Genomic DNA, 8,255 nt, shown 5'->3' with positions numbered 1-8,255 from the left:
TACTGAGAGCGGGGCCCAGGACTGGACGGGATGCACCTGTAACAGCTGACAGCCACTATAAGCAGGAGAGGTGAGCGGCCTGTCATCGTGGTGGGGGACTGGATGTGGTTGGAAGAGCTGACATGCTGCTCAACTCAGAGCAGCGTGTCAGCTCTTCCAGCTGCATCTCATCCCCCGCTGGACAGACAACACGCTCACCTTCTCTGCTGAGCAGGGTGTCAGCTTTTACAGCGCCATAAAATGCCCCCTGGGCAGAGAGCATAAAATGCCCCCTGGACACAGAGCATAAAATATCCCCTGGGCAGTCAGCATAAAATGCCCCCTGGGCAGTCAGCATAAATTGCCTCGTAGGCCGAGAGCATAAAATGCCCCCTCGGCAGCCAGCATGCAAACACATCCCCCCTATGACAACCAGCATGTAACTCCTGCAGCAAGCATGTAGGTAAGCAGCACTTATGTGGCATAACATGTGATGGACTTTACGGTATTTGTTGTAAAATGTGTACTGGGCATAACAGTGTGTGCCATAATGTGCACTGGGCATAACAGTGTGTGGCCATAGTATGGACTGGGCATAACAGTGTGTGCCATAGTATGTACTGGGCATAACAGTGTGTGGTCATAGTATGTACTGGGCAAGACGTTGTGTGCTATAATGTGTACTAGGCATAATGGTGTGTGCTATAATGTGTACTGGGCATAACGGTGTGTGCCATAATGTGTACTGGGCATAACGGTGTGTGCCATAATCTGTACTGGGCATAACAGTGTGTGCCATAATCTGTACTGGGCATAACAGTGTGTGCCATAATGTGTACTTGGCATAATGGTGTGTGCTATAATGTGTACTGGGCATAACGGTGTGTGCTATAATGTGTACTGGGCATAACGGTGTGTGCTATAATGTGTACTGGGCATAACGGTGTGTGCTATAATATGTACTGGGCATAACGGTGTGTGCTATAATGTCCTCGGTGGCCCCGATGCACTGCACCTGCTGCACCAAAGGTAGTTCCGCCTGTGTCTTTGGGGTAACACAAGCACTTTCATTTTTTACTTCCAAAAGAGAAAGCAGCAGCACTTTGATTCTGAGCCGTCTCAATTAGATTTGAAGGTGCCAAATGCTCGCCATTTGTGAATCTGAAGAGAACTTGTGCTGAGAGCTTTGAATAGAAATCGGAAGGTAGCGTGCAGGTAATTATAGTTACACAGCAGCCACAGCACAGCTGTATTGTACGCATGTGGCCCCACCCCTTCCTATACATACTACCACCCAATCTGCTCCTCAGTGCAATATTACAGGCCACGTCACACATGTGACCCCACCCCTTCCTATACATACTACCACCCAATCTGCTCCTCAGTGCCATGTTACAGGCCACGTTACACATGTGGCCCCACCCCTTCCTATACATACTACCACCCAATCTGCTCCTCACTGCCATATTACAGGCCACGTTGCACCTTAACTGTATTTTCAGTCAAAAACAAATAAATATGCCCGACTTTAGGAGAGTTGAACAGGACCTAGCGGCTCCCTCACACCAGTCTTCTCATGCTGCATAGTATATTGAGGCTAGCTATATGAGGACACCCCTGTATACCATTGTTTGTACCTGTCATTTGGTATATGTAGGGAACCTTATGTCACTGGTCGGTTTCCCCCTCTAGATTGTAAGCTCCTTGGAGAAGGGCATGTAAGTTCCCTTGGCAATGAGCAAAGAAAAATATAACTCGCCCCACAGCCAGCCAAGGTGCATACTTCTGCACTTGCGTGGCGACATTGAAGATGTTTGCGCATGAGTCGAACACATGGGGTGACATTTATTAGAGATCGATGTTGGGTTTTTGGCGATTTTTATCGCAAAAAAGGCCGTTTTTTCATTTTTTTCCCAAATCGACTACTTAATGGGTGGCGATTTGCGGCATAAATCGGACTTTTTGCTGCTAATTCGCACTTTCTGAAGTGGCGATTTACAACATCGCATCCAGATGTTTTCCCATTGAAAAAGATACAAATCGCTAATTTAATGTCTGCCGCATTTGGAAATCGGCAGCAAAATGCGATTTTTGCCCCCCCAAAAAATAGACCAAGTACAGGGTGGCGATTTGCTTAAAATTGCCAGCGTTTCAGCGTAGAAACGGTTAAATATCTCACAGGTGACCCACATAGCACTTACTAACTCCCCTACATATACTCCCACATGATTATGGGCACCTGTGAGGCTGTTTGAGATGGACATTTTGCAGAGTGGACTGGAGGTGCTAGTGTGTGAGCTGGGGCGTTTGGAGGAGCTACGCAGGAGGGATGATGCTGCCCACCAGATCCAGGTACCCCGACCACTCCGTGCTTCTCGTCGGTACCGTGCTAGGGTGTACCTGGACTCCCTCTCTGATCAACAGGTGGTGGACATGTTTAGGTTGAACCGACAGAACCTGTTGAACTTATATGAGCAGGTGAGAGATGATTTGGACCCCTCTGGGGGGGCCAACTATGCAGTGTCTGGGCTGCAGAAATTAATGTGCGCCCTCCACTTGTTTGCCACAGGCTCCACTCAGTCTGTGAGCTCATGGGCCTTGGGGGTGTCAAAAGCCACTTTCTCTAAACATTTTTCTCAAGTGTTAAATGCATTAAAGAAGCTGTGGCGCACATATATCACATTCCCACATTGTGAGTCCGAGTGGCAGGACCTGAAGGTGGCATTCTTTCGGCTCTCAGCATTTCCAAATGTGCTGGGAGCCATAGACTGCACCCACATTGAGATTCGGGCCCCGCACGTGAGGGAGCATGTCTATGTTAATCGCAGGGGCAGACATTCTCTCAATGTGCAGGTGGTCTGCGATGCCAACCTCAGAATTCTCAGTGTGGTTGCAGGCTATCCCGGGAACTGCCATGATGCCTATATCCTGCGGCACTCAGCTCTCTGGGACCGTTTCCACAACAACACCATGCCAGAGGGCTGGCTACTTGGTAAGTCACTTACCACTGTTTACATGCTGTTTGCTTACCTATGTCTTTACCTTTAACATCCATGTGTGTAACCTTCTAATCAAGAGTCATTTCTGTTGTAATTCTTTATACCAGCCCAAACAATATAGTATAGGCTGCTACTATTATGTACCAATTACCCACATGATATGTGACCACACAAATCCCTTTACATGTTAGGTGACTCAGGATATGGGTGTCATTCGTGGCTCATGACACCTCTGCGGAACCCACAAAGCCCTGCACAGCACCGCTACAATGCTGCACATATTGCTACCCGCAATGTAGTGGAACGCACCTTTGGGGTGCTGAAAAGCCGATTTCGGTATTTGGACAGGTCAGCAGGTACACTGCTATACCACCCTGCCAAAGTGGTTTTGGTTGTCCAGGCTTGCTGCATGCTGCATAACATAGCTTTGGGTCAACCAAATTATGTAGATGTGGCCCCTGCAGCAGTCGTGCAGGAAGCTCAAACTACTGATGTTGTAGTGCGAAGTACACGGAGGGGGGATGTGGTTCGTACACGGATGATCCGGCAGCATTTCACAGGTAATTTGTGTGTGTACAATGAATAGTAATGGGGAACCTGTAACACACATACATTGGTAACATTACATTTTTCCCTGTCCATGTTAATTGCCCAGAAGCAGACCAACAATAATGGGCAACACCTGAAATCTACCCCACCACAGCATACTTTATGCCTGGCAACATGATAAGTACTGTAGTTTTCTGTGTGTACAAATGTTGTCAAATACAAATTAACATAGGCTTAATGGATGGAGGTGACATGGCTCATTGATCTGAGGTGGTTGAAATGTTGCAAAACAAGTGGCGCCTACATACAGTATGCAATTCCCAATGCAATTCCCCTTCAAATGTGACTATTTCCTTAAATTTCCATGACAAATAAGCACACACAACCCAAAGTCCCGTGTCTGCTAAAATGTGACTAGTTGACAATACATAATAGAACAGTGTGGGTAATCATTTGTAAAGAATGACAACAAGTTTGCTGGATGCAAATAATTTTTACTTGCAGAAAAATTTAGCCATAGGCCATAGCATATAAAAAATTTGCAGGAACAATCACTGCATGAGTGAAGGAAAAAAAGAAAGAACATGATACACATGTAAATGCAAAGAACATTATTCATGTTTGAATACAGCCCGGGTATTACCCTTACCACTAGTGGCACCACCACCCCTAGTACGGACACTACGCCGTGGGAGACCCACTAACGGGTGTGGAGGACACACTACTGCTTTGGGTAGATGTGGTTTGGTGCTGACCTAACAAAGTAGTTGCACTGAGGCTGATTTGCGTTTGTAGGGACATCAACGCAGTTGTTTGGCCATTAACCCCTTCCCGACATTTGACGTACATTTACGTCATGGTCGGGAAGTACTTCCCGACACATGGCATAAATGTACGTCATGGTTTCTAACTGTCACTGCGTCTAGAGACGCAGTGACAGTTAGGTGATGTCTGCTGTCCCTGACAGCAGACATCCCCCCTCGTCGCCCAGGGGGGGCAGGGGTGCCCCCCCCGGTCGGCGATCGCTGTGATTGGCTGTTCAAATCTGAACAGTCAATCACAGCGTTTCCTGTGTTACCGGCGGCTAAGCCGCTCGGTAACACAGAAAACGGTGGTGATCGGTGCAGCACCGATCACCACCGAGCGGCAGCACCCCCCTCCCACCCGCCGGGCACTCACCCGGCAGCAGCAGCAGCTCCAGCGGCTCAACCGCTACGTCCGGAGCGCACGCTACGCTCCCCTCCTCCCCCCTCCCCCCCGCAGCAGCAGCAGCAGCAGCAGCAGCATCATGCTGCTGCTGGAAAAGTTAAAAATAAAATAAAATAAAAAAATGTGCAAATGTGTGTATATATATATATATATATACACACATATATATATATATATATATATATATATATATATATGTGTGTATATATATGTATATATATGTATATATATATATATATATATACACACATATATATATATATATATATATATATATATATATATGTGTGTGTGTGTGTGTGTGTGTGTGTGTGTGTGTGTGTGTGTGTGCGTATACCGCACCGATCACCAACGATCGCCAGCCCCCCCCCCTCCCACCCGGCAGCCCCCCTCCCTCCCACCCACCCGGCTGCCGCAGCGCCAGCACCCCTCCCACCCCCCCGCCAGCCGCAGCGCCAGCCCCCCTCCCAAAGCTGGTGACCAAAATGGGGTCACTTGTGGGGGGGTTCCACTGTATTGGTGCTTCGGGGGTCTTGCTAATGCGACATAGCACCCACCATTCATTCCGCCACCAAAAATCACTCCTTCCCTTCTGAGTCCTGCCATGCACCCAACTGGTATTTTTTGGTCACACGTGAGGCATTGCCGTACTCGGGAGAAATTGGGGCACAGATTTTGGGGTGCTTTGTCTCCTTCATTCCTTGTGAAAATAAAAAATTTTGAGCCAGAACTGCATTTTTGTGTAAAAAATTACATTTTTTTACACAAAAATGCAGATCTGGCTCAAAATTTTTCATTTTCACAAGGAATGAAGGAGACAAAGCACCCAAAATCTGTGCCCCAATTTCTCCCGAGTACGGCAATGCCTCATGTGTGACCAAAAAATACCAGTTGGGTGCATGGCAGGACTCAGAAGGGAAGGAGTGATTTTTGGATTTTGCAGCACAGATTCTGGTTGAATGACCCCCGAAACACCCATACAGTGGAACCCCCCCACAAGTGACCCCATTTTGCAAACTACACCCTTCAGGGAATTCATCAAGGGGTATAGTGTACATTTCAAACCCCCAGGGGTTTCACCAATTTTGATACAACTGAGCTGTGAAAATGAAAATTTTTTTTTTTTCATTTTCACTGCCCAGTTGTACCACAATTGGTGAAACCCCTGGGGGTTTGAAATGTACACTATACCCCTAGATGAATTCCCTGAAGGGTGTAGTTTGCAAAATGGGGTCACTTGTGGGGGGGTACCTAACTTTTAGCATCTTATGGTGCCTAGAAACCTACATGGTTCCTAAAAAATAATCTCATAAAAAGGAGGCTCCAAAATCAAGTAGGTGCTCCTTCTATTATGAAGCCTGTGGTTTGGTCACCGTGCACACTAGGGCCACATATAGGATATTTATGAAAACCAAAGAATTGGGGGAATCAATTTTTAGTCACATTTCTCTAGTAAAATGTACTGTGTTCCTTAGAAAAATGTATTAAATTTGCAAATCTGCAAAAAAAATGAAATTTTGAAATTTCACCTACACTTTGTTTTAATTCCTGTGAAACACCTTAAGGGTTAACAAACTTCCAAAATGCTGTTTTGAATACTGTGAGGGGTGCAGTTTTTGAAATGGCATCATTTATGGGGGTGTCTCACATACAAGTCCCTCAAAGTCACATCAGAACTGAACTGGTCCCTAAAAAAATCAGTGTTTGAAATTTTCTTGAAAATTTGAGAATTTGCTATTCATATTTGAAGCCTCCTAGTGTCCAAAAAAATTAAAAGGAAGTTGAAATAATGATGGCAACATAAAGTAGACATATGGTCTATGTTAGTTATTAACTATTTTGAGTGGTATGATTATTTGTCTCACAAGCAGAAAATTTAACATTTTGCAAATCGCTAAATTTTCCATTTTTTCACGACATTTTGGTATTTTTCACAAAAAAACACAGACTGTATCGACCCAAATTTACCACTAATTTGAAGTACAATGTGTCACGAAAAAACAATCTCAAAATCACTGGGATAAGTAAAAGCAAAAAAAAGTTATCCCCACTTAAGTGAGACATGTCAGATTTGAAAAAAATGGCTCTGTCAGGAACGCAAAAACTAGCTCTGTCAGGAAGGGGTTAATAGCTTGTTTCTGTTCAACCATATTGGCATTTAGTGCTCTAAAATTAGTAGTTTGACCCTGAATGGCTTGGCCAATTTCTGCTAAGCGTGTGTCTAATGTGGAGACAAGACGAATTTGTGTCCCTACATTAGCCCGCACACTTTGAGAAATTCGTCTCATTTGCAGAGCTATGTTATACACATACCCCTTCACGGTTTCTAGTTGGGTGGTCTGCACCTCCATAAAAGCTAGTTGTTTCCCCTTAAAAAGATGGATGGATTGCGCCAACTCCTCCGCACTAGTGGGGGTGTTGGTGGCTGCAATGATTGGGGGCTGCTGCCTATGTGACTGCGTATAGGGGGCCTCATTGACTGGGTGTGCTTGGTTTTGTGCAGGTTCCAACGATGGCACCGTCTCAAGGATGATTTCACTCATGTCGTCCATAGTTTGCATGGGATCCGTAGGTTCAGGCATCGGTTCTGAAGGACCTACACATGAGAAAAGAGTGGTAAGTATGCTATGCAGATTGGTGTATGGCGGGTCATGTTACCTTAGTTGGAATGGTTAGGTGTTGCTCATGCATTATGCATTGGCACAGGCTACTGTGGTGGGGACAGCCATGTGTGAAATGTGCAATGTGTTTGTGTAACACTATGATCTCTCACCTGCAGACTGGACAGTGTGAACAATCGGATGTGGCTGATGTTGCTCAACAGCAGGCTGGGACTCCAGAGATGGAGCTGTTTGAAAGAAGAAGACATTTTCCATTATGATCATTTGCACCTAACTGTCAATTTTTCAAATATGCTGATAAAAACTTTACCTAAATCAAACTTTTTTACTCTGATATGATTACATAAGGAATGTGAACACTTTGAACTGAAGTGGTTATTTCAGTATTATGACTGTGAACGATATTTTGAATCCACTTGCAAATAACAGGAAAGACCAGCAGATTACACATGTAAAAGTGACTGTAAAGTGCTTTTCCAACTACCCAGAGGATTGATATGGATTAACAATCAAGTACACTGCAGCCCTACAGTGATTAGGACAGCACACATTAATTGGATCTGTGGAACTACATAACCCAGCAAAATGCACAGTCCATTATTTAGCAATGCAACGTAGCAAAATGCGATTTTGCTGGGATATGTAGTTCCACACACAGCAATCTTTTGGACACATAAAGCATAGCACCATAATAGCATGCGCACATGACATAGCAAAATGTTACATTGACATGTGTGGACACTTACCAGTTGGCGGTGGAGTGGGGGGCCTGTCTGTGTCGGCAATGTGGATGCCGGGAAGCACCTCCGGTGGGATGATTCGGCGTAGCAGCCTCTCATAGGCCTTAAAGCGGACTTCCTAGGGCCACCTCCTGTGCGACAGGCCTCTTTCTTCTCCA

At 45.5% G+C, this 8,255-nt stretch overlaps 1 long non-coding RNA gene across 1 annotated transcript; it reads left to right on the top strand.

Moving 5' to 3' along the window:
- Window positions 1-2,189: 2,189 nt before the first annotated feature.
- LOC146079455 (uncharacterized) lies at window positions 2,190-7,652 on the top strand. The gene is made up of 3 exons (XR_014474537.1): window positions 2,190-2,457; window positions 7,240-7,352; window positions 7,516-7,652. It is a non-coding gene; the product is annotated as an uncharacterized LOC146079455 (long non-coding RNA).
- The last annotated feature ends 603 nt before the right edge of the window (window positions 7,653-8,255 follow it).

The sequence above is a fragment of the Crinia signifera genome, chromosome 5 (genome assembly GCF_055691185.1).
Source record: "Crinia signifera chromosome 5, ASM5569118v1, whole genome shotgun sequence".
Taxonomy (NCBI): domain Eukaryota; kingdom Metazoa; phylum Chordata; class Amphibia; order Anura; family Myobatrachidae; genus Crinia; species Crinia signifera.
The sequence above is the reverse complement of the archived record's forward strand: the minus strand, read 5'-3'. Positions and strand labels throughout refer to the sequence as shown.